Source organism: Pan paniscus, chromosome 6, assembly GCF_029289425.2.
Source record: "Pan paniscus chromosome 6, NHGRI_mPanPan1-v2.0_pri, whole genome shotgun sequence".
Classification (NCBI taxonomy): Eukaryota; Metazoa; Chordata; class Mammalia; order Primates; family Hominidae; genus Pan; species Pan paniscus.
The window spans coordinates 103,571,887-103,589,464 of record NC_073255.2 but is presented as its reverse complement, the minus strand read 5'-3'; the positions used below and the strand labels follow the sequence as shown (position 1 = coordinate 103,589,464).

The following is a 17,578-nucleotide window of genomic DNA, read 5'->3' as shown; positions in this document are numbered from 1 at the left end:
TTATTTTAGTCTGATCAGGTTAATCTGAAAGCCTTGTCTTCAAGCTTTGGAATTATTTCTTCTACTTGGTTTACTGTACTGTTAACATTTTCCACTATATTTTGTAATCCTCAAAATGTATCTTTCATTTCCAGAAGTTCTGATTTTTCATATTGCTGATTTTTCATATTGCTGGTTACTTCTTATTTGAGTAGACTATTTCTTATTTTTTTAACTTTATTTTTGATTTGACTGGGTTTCTTTAAAAATATTTTTTCCTTTGAAGATGTGACTTTAATGTACAGTTTATGTTGACCTAGCTTTGGCTCTGAATGCTTTCCATGGTAGAGACTCTGTATTAATTCCTTGGTTATAGATAATCATTTTGTGATGGCTTTCTCTGATGCTGGTTGTATTAACAATGTCCTTGGTGTGTGAACAGGCTCACTGTCTCTTGTGGGGCTGGAAAGGCAGAGGTATCATGAAGCTTATCTTATCTCCCAGTGGTGTACACTTTCAAAATTTTTTTCTAGTTTAGTTTTCACCGGGTTAACGAGTTTGGCATCAACCTGGTGAAAACTAAACTGGAAACCAGTCCGTGGTTTAGTAGGAGGTGGCCAAGGCTAAAATTTTGTTGTGGCTGAAGTAGGTGGATATATTCAATACCTCAATGGTGGGAAAAGTTCACAGCCTTGACAGTGGTGGTTGGGGGAGCACTCATTGAAATACATTCAGGTCTTTTTGAGGGGAAGGGAGAAAGCCACCTTCTCTCCTCTTTCAGAACAGTAAGAAAGCTGTCTGCCTCCACATTATGCACTTGTCTCATTGTTCTGGCTATTCATATCAGATAGGTGCCTCTTTCCAGATTCAGGAATGCTGATGTTCCTTGTAAAGCGAGATTGTTACTCTACTCCTCATGCAAGCCTGAGCCTGGAGGGCACTCATGTTGTGGGGATGCAGTCACCTCTAAGTGCTCTGGAAAGGCTACGTATGGGCGGACCCATGCCGAGTTCCTGTGGGAGAAACCGCAGCTGTGTACGCAGTGGTGGTAAGGAGGAGATAAAGTCTCCTCCAAATTTCTTCATGAGTATTTGGGCTGCCCAACTACTGCGTAGAACTGCAGTCCTTCCTCACTGAGACCAGCACTGCACTTGTGACTCTGCTGAAAGAAACTTCCCACAAGCAGAAAGTTCTGGGACTCAAGGCCTGTACTCTGGTTTCTTTTGTGCCACAGGGTGCTCCCTTGCTGTGGTGCACTCCCACTTCTCCTAGGAATGGTGGTCCCTGAGCGCCAGACTACTGTGAATGCTGCTGCTCTTCTGAGTCTAGGTGCCTGGTAGGGCTTCCACATTCCGGGTGGTGCTGGGGAATATCTACAAGGGATCCAATGTTATTAAGGTACAAGGGTTGAATGTCCTTAAACAGAACAAGGTCCCTCAGTGAGAGTGCATTCAGTATGGTGTATACTATTACAGCTTAGATCCAGAGGGAAAGGGAAAAAGCATTGTGTAAACAAAGGTAATGCCCTCAGAAAGTCCCCAAATTATAGTCCACTGTAATTCTTCTGCTCACAAAAGCAAAGAAGCTCTCCTTGAGCTCATATATCAGCAGTCTGCTGCAAGAGCTAGAGAGGTCAAGAGCACTCTCACCTATCCTTTCCATGGATTACTAAGTTTTTCAGGGTTTGATTTCTGTTTGATCTCTGTGAGCTTGTTACTTCCTTTGCATATGTGTTTGTTGTAGATTCTTCCAGTGAACTTTCCTATAGAGTCTAGCACTCTCCCTTTACCAATTCATTTGGACTCTGATTATTCACCTGTAATTTGATTCTGCCTTCTGAGAGGAATTGGTCACTAGCATCTCTTGTTAGTCAACTGGGGAAGCTCTCTGCTGCCTCAGGCTGTGGACAGGTTTGCAGGGTGTGCAGTGGCTGGGTTCTGCGCTTAGCTCCAGAGAGAGGCAATGTTGGGTGGAGCTGGATCAAGTTTTCTTGTCCTCTGGTTTCCTCGCAGTCAGTGCAAGCACTAGCTCTGATGGGGGTGGCAGAGTGATGATATTAACTCTATGATTTTCTTCACTATAAATGGCTTTATTGTTGTGGTTTTCTCAAATGTCAGCTGTAGTATTAATGTACTGGGCACATGGACAGACTCAAGACCTTCTGATTAGCCAGGGTGATGTAGGCAATGGTGTTAGCACAGGTTGTCCAAAAGTTTTCGGCTTCCTGGATACTGTGTTGTTGTGCCAGCAGATGCAGTAATGGGTTGTGCTGGTTGGCCTTTAGCCATAAAGTGACACTTGCAGGAAAGAGCCAGCTGTCGTGGTGGCTGTTGGATTTGTGCTTGGCTTATGTTACCCAGGGGAAGTACTCATGTGTCTCAGGCAATTGGGAAGGGCCATGGACCTACCAAGATCTCTGTCCATCTTGACCAGGTGAAGCCTGGGTCAAGCAAGTTTATGCTGTGGCTCCTTACGTGTGGGTGCAAGCAGTAGCCACAGTGGGGATCGGAGGGAGGTTCTCTGGCTGCTGGGGTAATGTTCCAGAGAGGAGCAAGCTACCTCTGTTGCACAGAAATGGGAGAGAGGGTATCAGATGGCAATAACACCCACCCAGCTCCCACTCCCTCTACAAGGCAGGTCTCACACCTGCAGTATTCTGCTGGCAAGAGCTAACTGGATCCCAAGCAGCCTGTTCTCAGGATGCAAAACTGCCTCGGACCACAAGCCTTCCCACCCGCGGTAAAAACCATGGCTTTTAGGCCAAGCCGCTCCTGGTTTGCCTGGAAAGCAGGAGCTCCCAGCTCCTTTACCCATGATAAGAGCACACTTTTCACTCACTCCTTAGTTCTGGCCAATGGGATTTACCTTCACCTGAGATTAGATTACAAATGTCAATTGGGAGCTTCTGTCTGTGACTGCCACCTGAGTGAGCTGGCTGACTTCTGCAAGGTCAGGAATGGCTTCCCTCTTTCCCCACTGGGATCTGGGAGTGCATACAAAGCATTTTCTGATGCAGCTCCTTCTCATGTGTTCCCGACTGCTCACCAAATACGCTCCAGTGCTGGGTAGGGTTGAGGAGCTCCCCTGTGACCTGGACTGCCCACCTCCCAGATGAGAGTGAGCATCGCAGAGGCAGTCTCTCCTCGTTTCATGCTCTGGACAGAAAGTTTTCTGCCTGGCTCACTGCTGCCCATCATTTCTTTCTTTCTTTCTTTTTTTTTTTTTCAAAATATATTCATTCATGCATTTATTTAGCAAAAATTAATTGAGCCTTTACATATATACTGGTATCATTTGTAACATGGACAATCCGAAATAAAGCTTGTTTAAGGCAGCATTCTGCCTCTCTATACTGAAGGTTGAGAATACTAAATGTTCTCTCATTCTAATATTAAAATAATAACACTTTTCTATGACAATTTAACCAATTAAATATTTACCAGAGGCAACTGGAGATTAATGTGGCCTAAAAAGTAGAAAGGCTTTTTTTTTTCAGGTTTTTTTTTGTTCTTTGTTGTTGTTGTTATTGTTGCTACTAAAAAATAGAAATTACCTAGCACTAATACAATCAGTAAAAACATATCTCCACAACATAGAATACTGAGATTTTTTTAAACGATAGTCTGGACTAAAGGAGAAAAAAATCAGTAGCCATATTGCTTGAGACAAGAAGTTAACTGACAGAAATAGAGGTAGGCTAGGAGGAAAAACCTTAACTAAAAAGCCTAACATAGAAATTCCTTTAAGAAAATAAGAAGAGATGAAGACTCAACATTATCAAAAGACATACTATTCAGGTGAAAAAGGGAATAAATCTGAAGTGACAGAATTCACATATAATTCAGACATACATTCTAGCTTACTGAAGGGAAATATGTCAGGTAAAGGTAATTGGCAGTCTGATTAAGGGACTGCAGAATCAAAAGAATGCATCATTTCTTTCAAAGTGTCTGTTGTTTCTTTCAGGTTTCTGTTGAGTCTCTGTGTTGCTTCTTAGATAAATGTTCACAGTGTGAATCTCTACACACTGTTTTGCTCTTTCTAAGCAGGTAAGGCATGCTAACAAAGCCTCTGGTCCACCGTCTTGGAGTTAAAACAAACAAATCAACAAAACGTGCTTTTCTAGCAGCTGGTATAACAATATCTAGTAAATAATGTTGAAAGTTGGTCTCATGGAGAACACATTGTCTCTTTTTCTGAAAATACCCATTTGAATTTCTTATGGGACATCAGCAGCAAACAAGTAATTTATTGGGATGCTTGGGAGAAACTCTAGTCTAACAATCCATTCTTTCATTTTTCGTTATTAACAAAACACATATTTTTGCCCTGGAGGGCAATGGGTTCAACCAGAAATTATTTTCTTTTCCTTTGCTGTTATAAGGGGGCATGTGATGAATTCCTAATCAGAGGGGCAGAATTGGAGAACTATAGCATGTTTCTAAAAAATCTTTTAATTTTTCTGGTAAATAAAAAAGATAAGTTGGCACTAGCCTTCTTACTGTCTTGAGTACTGTACTTTACTGTACTGTCTTGAGATGGACAAGTATTCTAAGCTGCAATAGCCTTGTTGTCTATTAACCAAGTTTCCCTCATCTAGATGGATAGGTAATTGATATGAAGAATGTGGCTTCCTTTATCCTTCTCTCCTCAGCCAAGTTAATAGATGCTTATTGAACTGAATCAAGGCTTTAGAATTCAGAGAATGTGACTCTGTTTATTTAGGCTTAATATCTAGATAAGAACCTCAGCACACTTTTTTCCAACACTTAGAAGTACATTTTGTGTTTTGTTTTGTTCCTTTTTCGTCAAGTTACTTAGGTAGGACAGGGACAACAGACAACAGGCAGCAAGGGGGAAGCAATTTTTTAAATATTTGTTTGGACAGCAACTGACTGACTTTCTCAAACATTATTTCTTTCTTTCAGATTTTCATACTTTCATGCATCAAAAGATGTATATGGCTAGTGGAAGAGAAAAAAAGTAAACTACAAAGAAAGATGGGTCAAAAGATAAAGATAACTGCCTAACAAATGTGTATGTCTTTATCATGATCTTAATAAAACTTACAATGTAGATAACATGTAATATAGAATTGTCATAATGCAATTACTATGGTTGAAAATACTAGGATTTCTTGCCTGAAACCATGACTCTTACTTTCCATCTCTTTGTGAAGTTCCACTTCACATATACACACAATCTCAATACTTACTCAAACATAACAAAGATACAACACTGCTGCTACTGCTACTATTTATAAGTTTACTGTTCCTACATTATTTTTCCATCTAGTGTTTCACTTAATCTTGTCAACAACTCAAGTAAAAATGATAAATCTCACAAGTTCAAAAATTAGGAGTAAAAAGTATATGTATTTATAAATGAGAATTGTGATATTCTAGTTGGATTTTATATAAAACTTTAGAAGATAGCTTATGATTTAAATAACACAATCAATAGACTTGTAAAGCTATACAATAACTAAAAACTGAATAAACAACATGGATATTTTCCAGAGTGTCAAATGATGTGGGTGAAAATTTTTGGCTTACATGAATTTTAGTTGACCAAAGAAGGGAGTGAGCCTTTTTCTTTTCTTTTTTTTTTTTTTTTTTTTGAGAAAGAGTCTCGCTCTGTCGCCCAGGCTGGAGTGCAGTGGCACGATCTTGGCAGGAGTGAGCCCTTTTTAAGTATCAGGAGCCATGCCAGTAACTTCGAGGGAATATGAGTATTGTTTGTGCTGCAGAATGTCTATAATATGTACGAGGGTTGTTTGAGGAGTCCTCATGTTGATATTTCATTGTAAAACATAGGGATTGAATAGAAGAGAGAAAGCTAACAATCTGAATGTCTACAAAACCAATCCAGTTTTTGAAAATGGAAACTATGCTAAGATATATGTGTCCTCTGATGAGCCAAATTTCAGTTGTTACACTCTGCTTATTGTAGAATTTGGATAATCCATTGACACTAGCTGAGGGTCCTTCCAGCTAGAACTTTATTGAAGTAAACTATCAGGGAACCTGCCCCAATAGTCACGTAGGTTCTTTTCTATTTTCCCTAAGCATCGGCCGGTTTGAGAAATAAAGGGACAGAGTACAAAAGAGAGAAATTTTAGAGCTGGGCATCCGGGGGAGGCATCACATGTCGGTAGGTTCCGTGATGCCCCACAAGCCGCAAAAACCAGCAAGTTTTTATTAGGGATTTTCAAAAGGGGAGGGAGTGTGCGAATAGGTGTGGGTCACAGACATCAAGTACTTCACAAGGTAATAGAATATCACAAGGTAAATGGAGGCAGGGTGAGATCACAGGACCACAGGACCGGGGCGAAATTAAAATTGCTAATGAAGTTTCGGGCACCACTGTCATTGATAACATCTTATCAGGAGACAGGGTTTTGAGAGCAACTGGTCTGACCAAAATTTATTAGATGGGAATTTCCTCTTCCTAATAAGCCTGGGAGTGCTATGGGAGACTGGGGTCTATTTCACCCCTACAGTCTACAGACCATAGAAAATGACCACACCCAGGGGGGCCATCTATAGACCTACCCCCAGGCACGTATTCTCTTTCCCAGGGATGTTCCTTGTTGAGAAAAAGAATTCAGCGATATTTCTCCCATTTGCTTTTGAAAGAAGAGAAATATGGCTCTGTTCTGCCCGGCTCACTGGCAGTCACAGTTTAAGGTTATCTCTCTTGTTTCCTAAACATTGCTGTTATCTTGTTCTTTTTTCAAGGTGCCCAGATTTCATATTGTTCAAACACACATGCTCTACAATTTGTACAGTTAATGCAATTATCACAGGGTCCTGAGGGGCATACATCCTCCTCGGCTTACGAGATGACAGGATTAAGAGATTAAAGACAGGCATAGGAAATCACAAGGGTATTGATTGAGGAAGTGATAAGTGTCCATGAAATCTTCACAATTTATGTTTAGAGATTGCAGTAAAGACAGGCATAAGAAAGTATAAAAGTATTAATTTGGGGAACTAATAAATGTCCATGAAATCTTCACAATCCACATTCTTCTGCCATGGCTTCAGCCGGTCCCTCCATTTGGGGTCCCTGACTTCCTGCAACAGTAAACAGCAATAAGAAAATTCTTCCTGATTAAATCATGATCATTACTGACATCAAAATACTGGCTTCCAAAAATTAGAACTTGAAGCAATACCATCTTGAAATACTTACTTGTACTCCTAATCATTCTCTACACCAGGATGAATTTGGTGTGTCTTTCCAAAAAGAAAGCATTTCTACAATTTCATCCTTATTTTGACTAAAGAATAGAAATAAAGACAATATTACACATCTCTACATTGTTTTTGTTAATATATTAATAGAGAAAAAAATTGGGGGAATGGTAAAAGAAGGCTAACGCATGTTTTCTTTTCCATTGTTTTGGTAGTCACAAACCTCAGGGAGAAAAACTGATTTTACAACGCCTTTTTTCTTTGTTTGTTTTCTTTCCTAGAGGGCATATGCACCCAGGTAAGAATAAACTAAATTCTTTGGTCCAGGACCCAAAGTATCACAAAATATTTGTTTTTAAATGTTTATTACACATGAGCTTTTGCACAAGGCATTGTATATGTATTATTTAGTTTGATTGTACAACTGTAAGATATCATATTTAATTCATAGGTGCAGGATCTGAAGCCAGAGGAATCATATGATAGTATACCATAAAGAAATTAAAGCCCACTTTGTCTTTATTTGAAAACTCCTGCTGCCTGAATGATTCTCTAGTCCCAGTGTCACAATTATCTGTTGTCTACAAAAACTGCAATCCCAGCTGGCTGAAATCACACTGCCTGGGCCGAATGCCAGAGCACACACCCATGTTCTGGACCTCTTTTTTTTTTATTGTTATTTTTTACAATGCAAATACAGTTGACCCTTGAAGAATGCAGTGTTAGGGATACTGACCTCTAGTGCAGTTGAAAATTTGTCTATACCTTTTGATTTTCAAGAAACTTGTTTACTAACAGCTTACTGTTGACTGGAAGCCTTACCAATAACAGCCAATTGACATATATTGTATATGTTATGTGTGTTTTATACCGTATTCTTACAATAAAGTAAAATAGAAAAAATATCATTAAGAAAATCATAGGGAAGAGAAAATATGTTTTTTATTTATTAAGAAGAAATGGATCATCATAAAGATCATCCTCTTGGTCTTCATGTTGAGTAGCCTGAGAAGGAGCAGAAAAAGAATGGTTAACTTTGCTGTTTCAGAAGCGGCAGAGGCAGAGGAAAATCCACCACATAAGTTCAGGCCCATGTTGTTCAAGGGTCAACTACAGTTAAAACCTATTCGCTGTGCCTCCATCAAAAAAGAGGTAGACTTTGGGAAAACTACTAAGGGAAGCAGTGGAAAAGAGTCTTCTCTGAATACTTCACTAATGGATCATTTCCAATGAATGAGATTTTCAAATTTTAACATACATTAAGAAGGATTACTACCCGTATTAGTTTTCTATTGCTGTTGTAACAAATTGCCACAAACACAGTAGCTTAAAACAACACAAACTTATCTTACAGTTCTAGAGGTCAGAAGTTTGAAACAGGTCTTACTGAACTAAAAGTCAGTGTCATCAGGTCCATGTTCCCTTCTGGAGGCATTTTAAGTTAAGATGTTTCCTTGCCATTTTCAGCTTCTAGAGGCTGCCAACATCTCTTGGATTGGAGCCTCCTTTCATCATCTTCAATGTTAGCAATGGGAGGCCATGTTCTTCTCACATCTCATCACTCTGACACTAACTTTCCTGCCTCCTGCTTCCACATATAATTACACTTGTGACTTTCTATTCAGCGGTCAAATGATTAGCAATCTTACTTCCTGAAATCTTAATTCCCCTTTGCCATATAACACAATATATTCACAGATTCCAAGGATTAAGATGTAGACATGTTTTAGAGACTATTACTTTGCCTGCTATATCACCACCTTAAAAAAATGGAAAATAAAAAATGGTAGTACAGATAAATGGCCAAATCTCACCAAGATCTCAAACTGCTTATGTCCACATTCTGGGCACTGCAAATTAGTGAATGATTCTGGAAGGTGCATAAGAACAAATACAAAAATCCTGTATGACTTCTTGGGTTTTCAGAAACAAAATGGAAGTATGGTTCTTAATCCAATGTCTGAAAATTGTATGACCTTAAGCAAATCTTATATATATGTAAATGTTTATGTTGCATCTTGAATTTCTCATATTCAAAATAATAGGTTAAAACTAGACAATCTCATGTCAAATCCAGAGGATACAGTATTATCTTCTGAAAGGGAGGGTTTTAATGAGGACACAAAATTAGGAGAGAAAGATGCATACCAGTAACTTGAAACAGAGCAGAATCTTACAACAAAACATAACACTGTTACTTTTAGAAATGTGCAAATCTGACACTAACAGCTCAGAAAATAGTGTTAATTATGAGCAGAGAGCCTTATTTTTTCTTAGAGTTTGCAGATAATAAAGGATAGCTTTAGACACATTTTGATCAAAGTAAATACATATTACTTTTAGTTTATTTTATAGAAATTATTTTTATTTGACTTAGTTATTCATTGTATTCATTGTCAAGGGAAATAAATATTAATTGAAATAAAAATAGATAACAACATAAAAAGCCCTTTTTAAGAGTTAAGAACAATTGCATTGAAACATGATTAATAGGCTAGTGAAAGCAGGGGTCTTAATACCAAAATGTATTAATGACATGGAAAAGTGAAACAATCTCATATTTATGACATTTCAGATAATGCTAAATTAGGATTTATATTTTATGTTATGTCTCATATTTCAAAACTAAAATACAAATTTAATTCCATTGACTTAAAGTAGAATACAAAATGATATAATACAAAATGATATAAATTGATAAAGTAAAAAAGTACTTTCTAATATCAAATGTTGAAAATCATTTTTAAAATCATATTGCTCAAATTTATCCTCTAAATATATACATGCCTTCTCTTTACCTTAAACAAAAACATATACATGTGATTCAAGTAAAATTTTGTGAGTGATGATTTTATAATAGGGTAGAAGGTGTTGAAATGCTAAAGAATACATCTTGTGCCTAGGAAAGGAAAAATAAATGCCAAGGAAAATCAGATGGGGTAAGACGGAACTGTAAAACAAGTAAGAAAAAGACATTCCAAAATTTGTCAACTGGGACATGTGTTTAATCCCTATAGTCCTTTTTTTTTCTGTATTCATAAGATACATAAATTTCCCCTATTTATCAAATATATGATTCTATAAAAAATGGACTGAAAGATTCTAGGATACTCAAATACCAACTGGAAAATGAAAATTGCTCAATGTTAAAAAGAGTAAGAACATTCTAGACAAAGGCTAAAGAAAGAAGTCTCTCACAGAAAATGACTGAACTGACAGTGGGGTGGGAGGCTTTGGTGGATGGAGTCAGGGACAGTTATAGGTGAAAAGATGTTCTCTTACTGGGAATTTGAGACAGGAGGAATTAGCCAAAAAATGCAAAGAATAATTAGTGTAATTTAGGCCTGGGCTTATTTGGAAATATATGGTATGATTGTTTTCACAAAGGGCCACGTCGAACAATGAGGTTTCAACAGGGCTGATAATAAGGTAGAAATAGCTTGAGGCCAGGCGCAGTGGCTCACGCCTGTAATCCCAGCACTTTGGGAGGCCGAGGCGGGCGGATCACAAGGTCAGGAGATCGAGACCATCCTGGCTAACACGGTGAAACCCCGTTTCTACTAAAAATACAAAAAATTAGCCAGGCGTGGTGGTGGGTGCCTGTAGTTCCAGCTACTCAGGAGGCTGAGGCAGGAGAATGGCGTGAACCCAGGAGGTGGAGCTTACAGTGAGCCAAGATCAAGCCACTGCATTCCAGCCTGGGCGACAGAGCGAGACTCCATCTCAAAAAAAAAAAAAAAAAAAAAAAAAAATAGCTTGAAAAGGAAACTGGGAGATAGACAAATTGTCATTTATGGCTAAAATGTGAACTAATACATAGTGATATTTCGTAATATGTTGCCCACCTTTTTTTGACACAGCTACATACAGTTTGTACCACCAAATGACCGGAATTACAAAGATTATATATTCAGTCTGCCTGAAAAGCTTATAATGAAGTTATTTTCTGCTAGGAAAGCTATAGCGACATCTAGAAATTTAAAGATGATTCAGATCTAATAAGGAAAAACTCTAAATAAAAAATACTTACTGGGTTTCCACATTGTTAATGGATTGTATTAGATATTGGAGAAAGGAAAGAGCACTATAATAGAGTAGTAAAAAAATTTTGTTTATGTTAGGTATAGCTCAGTATCTCTTACGTGGTGAACATTTAATAAATTTTAGTTATCATCATCATTATTCTCATTACGAGATAAATCAGAAAACCTCGATGTCAGTTTTAGTCTTACTGCTTACTAGATATGATTCCTTCTTCAAGTTTTTTAACCTCTTTTAAATCTCTGTTTCCATATTTATTAAGTAATAAAAAAATCTGTTAAACAATATTGGACAGAATTGTTGTGAAAAGAAACTTGAGATAATATAGCTCTATACATATGCATGTAAATGTATATGAATGCTTTTTGTAAACACTAAAAAATAATAAAAATTTGTAGGCCTAAGTCAAAGGCTTGTCTTTACCGAGATTATAAGCAAAAAATTGGAGATATAATGCACATACAAGGGCTATAAGAATGCATACAATATGCATATGATATGATGGCCAAATTCAAAAGAGTTTTTTTTTTACAGAAATACATTAGTGAAGGATTATAATATAATATTAACATCAGTTGACTCAATGGACTTGACAGAATGGATCAGAGTAGATAAAATGAAACATTTACTAAAGTTAAATAAAGATACTGAGTATAAATGTTTCTTTTACCTAGAGCATATAAATAGTTGCATCCTTAATACTGTATTTAGTCACCCCCAGCCTCTACCCCTGACCTTTTATATAGATTCTGTTTAAAACCATATTAGCCTGTTAAAGCCTTACACACACTTCAGCACAACAGCATACATTGATAAATAAAATAATTATTTGAAACATTACAAAGAAAATGTCAAAAACTGCTCTTTGTTTTTATCCAAGAGTATAATATTATGTATCCTTTGGAAGAAAAGAAATGACTTACAATGGTATAAAAAAAAATGTATATTTTGTTGAGTATAGAAAAAAACCACAAAGTAATTAACATTAAATTTTAGGGAAACCACAAAAAATGATTATATTATGGCATTATCTCCCTGGGGAAGTAAAAGAAACCTTGTGACTACTAAAACTAGATGAGGTTAAATGAGAGAGGGTGGATACAATAAAATAATTCTAAACCTAAAGGAAAGAGGATAGATGACCTTTCATTTTTGTCCATAGCATTCTTGGACCCTAAACTGCTCTGAAACAGTAACTATTTTTGAATTAACTGTAAATAAATCAGAAACATGTATATTCAAATTTTGCATTCTGAAAATGATCCTGATCACCCTAATCAGGTGGGGAAAGTTACTGTTAAATTCCAGATATTTTCAGTTTACCAAGCCATGTACAAAGGTCATGTTAATAAGGATAGGTGTACTTGATTAAAAACAAAATTAAAAGCAACAAATAAATGCAATGAGGCCTCTGAGGATGTGTCTCTCTAATAATAGTTTATCTATGCCTGAACCAGTCATCTCCTTTGAGCAAAATGTACTCTAGGTTGACAGAAAGTACTTTTGACACAAAATGCTCCGTATTGATTTCCAGGATTCTGTTGTGGCCTTTCTTCAGCAGATTCCCGCTAGACTTAACAGGAAAACCACTTTGATACATAATTCAATGGAAACCCCAATTTAACTTTTCAAATTTACAACTGACAACTGGGGAGATGAAGAATGACATTCCATCTTTCTTCCTGGAATTTCAAGCACAATGAATAAAATTTTTCAGTCTAAAGTGCATACTCTGCATCAGTAGCCATATCACTGGGAGAAACAAACCAAGAATGATCCAAGCATTTTCCCCCCCCCCATTACCCCTTTTTACTTATGATTATTATTATTATTATTATTGTGTTATATGTATTTTTTCTTTTATAGATTTAGAGGATAGAAGTGCAGTTTTGATACACGGATTTACTGCGTAGTGGTAAAGATTCAGCTTCTAGATTAATCATCACTAAAATAGTGTACATTGTCTCATTAGGTAATTTCTCATCCCTCACCTACCCTCTCACTTTTCCAAGTCTCCAATGTTTATTTTTCCACTCTCTATGTCCCTCAGATAATAAAAGAATCAGGGCATAGGTACAGCTAGTATTGACTTTTCATCACATTCTCCACCCCAAAAGAAAATATTCCTTCTGGATATTAAGATTAAGCCCTTTTGTGTCACAAAAGGTAGTATGATGATGTTTCTTGAAGCAATTTTTAGTCTCAATCTAATGTGACCTGATTTGATACTTTATTTTGAAGTAAAAACAAACAAACCAACAACAACAACAAAAAAATATGTTTTTCAGGCACATTTTCATGACATTTAGTTAAGGATTTCCCTTAAAAAATCATAATTTACCTTCACAAAAGGATTTAGACACCATTTCTTTAGTAAAATGCACAAATCACTATTCCCAAAGCAGCACAGCTGTAAATTTTATAATGCCTGTATTCCTAAAATTCCAAAATACCTAATTACAACAAAATGCTATATTTTTATCATCTTATAGTATTACTCCAATTTACACATTTAATAAAATTTATTCAAATCTTGATTACTCTGAAATATGTAAAAAAAACTTTGTAGCTTCTCTGGGGACTGCTGATAACTTCATTACAACTTTTTATGTGAGATAAAATGAAATCTGGGAGAGATTTATGTTGATTATTCCTTAAGTTTGCTTGATAAACTTCTCAATTCTAAAATAACTGAACCTATTTCATGATTAAGAAGGATATCAGGGTTATGACGTGTCAATTATTCAATTATTTTATATTTTTGAAAATAAAATGTTTACAAAGAAAATTATTTCAAAACATGTTAAGTAGTGTTATTTGCTAACAGTCTCCCTAGTTTAATCTGGTGCTTATGTTGAAATATATACTAACAATGTATTATATATTTATGTATGCATTATAATACACAACATCTATAATAGATACATATTTTGTAACAGACATAAATATATGTTTATAAACATAAATATATGTTTATACAATACATGTTTTGAACCACTCACCAATTGTTCAAAAATGCAAGGATCTTTGATAATTGGTTACACTTTTAGGCTATGGAGATGTAATTAATTACAGGTTGGAGCTGATGTCACACACTTTGATATGTTTCACTTTCCATTTTTTGATCAGTTAACTCTAGCTTTAAAAATATGAAATCAGAGACACTTAAAATTTTTCCTTTTACTGCACTTTCCAATTTACAGAGAAAAATTAATCCAACTCAAGTCACAGTTCATGAGGGTGCTTTAAATAAAAGAAGAAAAAGGGTTTATATTGTTTGGAAATGTCGTAGAAATTTTATGTCCAATATTTTATTTTACTTACCAACCTTAGTCCAACACAAACTTACTAGAGTCAGGTTAAATCAATGATTTTCAACCAATTGAATTCCAAGTTTGCAAAAACTAAGAACTGACAATAATGAGGATCCTATTTTGCTATCTCCCCCTCCCATATAGGTCCATCAGGGGGAAAGCTGTAAAAATAAATAGTGGTCTGTCCAAAAGGCAGAAGCACAAACATGACTGGCTTTGTGGTATTATTTCCTGAATGGCCCAAGTTATGTTTTGAAGAGTATTTTTCTAGGCTAAATTACAGAATCATAGAATCATGAATTTTTGGAAGTAGAGAAAGTTTTAGTGACATTTAGACATTTAGGGTGACATTTAGTAAACATTCCTTTGAATGTTCAAAATAATATGCAAAAGAATGAGTGTAGCTTCCTAAGAACCTTCTGTCCTCGAAGTTGGCTTTCTATACTTATTAGAATGCTGAGTAAAATGTGCCTTATAGCTTCACCATATTGTGTTTTGGCTTAGTGATGATAAAGTTGGTTTCTATAGGATTATATTCAAGGGGGTTTGTTTATGGATATAAAAGGGTTTCATTGGCATAGTTATCTAACCATAGAATATAATAGTAACCCAGAAAATATTACCAGGATAAATTTTCAGTTTGTAAGAAGTCATGCTACTAACTAAAATCTGCATCATGTAGCAGGAAATCTTAGCCTAGTTTATCATCTCTAAAGTTAGATTACAGTATATTAAGAGATTACAATTTGGGGCTAAAGTTTATAAACTATAATTCTGTAATTTATATAGAACCTAGCATTATGCATAGTAGGAAACTAATATTTATATATTTTTTAAAGTTTTAAATATTTTGGGTTGTACCTGTTTCAAAAACAAAACAAAACAAAACAAAATAATCCCTTTAGAGAATCAGAGGGATATCCACAGCTTGCCATTTATTTTATTAAAATTATTAGGGAACACTTACTTATGCTTAAAGTAGATTATCTCATTTAAGTCTCAGAGAAACCAACTTTATAAGTGAGGAGAGGAGACCAGTTAGAGAGATCTAATAATTCATTTCAAAGAAAGGGTAATAATTCTTGGAAAGGTTATTTTTAATAACCAAATATAGCCATTCTAATTCTTGTATCAAAGGGAAAATATTAAACTGAAATATCCCATGTAATTCTAATCAAAGAGGAAAACAAAACAAAATCATTTTTCTCAGATATCTTTCCTTCACCCTTACTCAGGATTTCTTCATATTAAAAAAAGAAAACAACAATATAGAATTCCTTAGAATAAAATCAATGCCTGCAAAGCATGCGTCTTCAAATGGGATTGACTCAGTTCCCCTTCAGTCTACACTCTTCTCAGTCTACCCCTGAGCTTAGTGTATAAGTGGTCATATGATGATAACTCATGGAGAGAGACATGCTTGCACATTCTGTGGACTCATCTGTGTCCATATAGTCCCTGTAATGTTACTTCTTTGTACATTTTCTCTAATGTTTAACCACACACAGATTTGATACATTATTTCAAAGTGTCTCAACTTTTTACAATTTCTACTCTTTATATGATGAGCTATTGTTTTTCAAACATTCTGTTAAACAGTTACTATTACTCTCTGAAATTCATTTTAGGTAAACTGAGAACCACAAAAACAACTTTTAACTTATAGATCAGCACAATTTTAAGCTAGACTTACCAACAATTCATATTAAAAATCCATTTTCTTTATTTTCTCTTTCATTCAGATTTTTCTCCAATGTTGTGGGAGTTTCTAAAGTCACCGGATACCTTTATCTTTATTAGGTGTCATGGATATTTCATTAGAAAAATTAAGCGCTCCACTGAAAATAAATCAAAATACTGGGTGGGCTTGTGAAGTTCCAAAATTATTTTAAGTCATATTTAGCTGCCAAAATTGATACAACTTATCCACTTGCAATTCCAAATAAATTTTCAATTATTTGGATATGCCTTTTAAAAGTAGACCAAAACATGACTCCCCTCTACATTTAGCAATTTTTAAGTATTGTGCTCCTTTTGGCTATTTTTTAACTTGGCTGGATAAAAATTGCAGATAGCATAGCAGATGATTAGAGAGATGTTAATAACCTAATGTAAAAATTGATTCAATCTGAGCCCACTGCTGTTATAGTACGTAAATTCCGTTCTATGCCTTAAGGTTAATGTGGAAATCATGAGCAGTAATCAACAAAAAAGACTCAAATTTTAAGAAGTAATTGTTATATCTCAATATTATATTTAATGAACTATATTTTACTAAGTAAATGCACAACATTCTTAATCTGCATTCATTACATCCAATTACCCAATACATCTTGCAAAGGGTTCCATTATAATGGTTATAATGCTTTCATACAAAGAGGGATAAAAGGAAGAAGCAAAAAGAATGTAAAATTTTATAAGACAAAATTTTGCTTGTTGTTAAAATAACCCTTTATCTCCACTCCAAAATTGTTAGATTTTGTACATTTGCTAACATACTCAATTTTATTTTAGCAACTTTTAACCCTGCTTTCAAAATGCAGCCAAAATAGAGCCTATTTCTTAACAAAACTCTTTCTGTTTTTTACCCAATAGTGTGACTCACTCTTTCTTCTGTGCTATGTGTGACACAATACATTTTCAGCTGGTAATCACGCCTTGTTGTTTTGTAATTTTAAGTCTTTATATCAGCCTTTCCTCTTAGAATGAATTTGTAAGCAAAAGGTCACTTTTGTCTCACCTTTTCATATTCTTTTCTTGACACTTTTTCTAGAATGCAGAAGATGAACTAGAATATAAGTTTCCACTAACAGAAACTGCATTAGAACAGGACTTTATAAGTGTTTGTTCATCCATGTGTCATGATTACCTAGATGAGTACCTGGCACACAGGAAACAATAAAAATATTCATTGTATATATAAGGTTTTACTGAATTAGTCGAGTTAGTTTCCTAACGTATCTAATCATGAAAATCATTATTCGCCTTTGTATTAGTTACTGTGAATTTCATAGTGTATATTTTACAACTTTGACAAGTTTATAC

The 17,578-nt window shown here is 35.4% G+C and overlaps 1 long non-coding RNA gene across 1 annotated transcript in view; it reads left to right on the top strand.

Moving 5' to 3' along the window:
• Positions 1-17,578, top strand: part of LOC134730802 (uncharacterized) — a 767,202-nt gene that overhangs the window by 392,152 nt on the left and 357,472 nt on the right. The window lies entirely within an intron of this gene.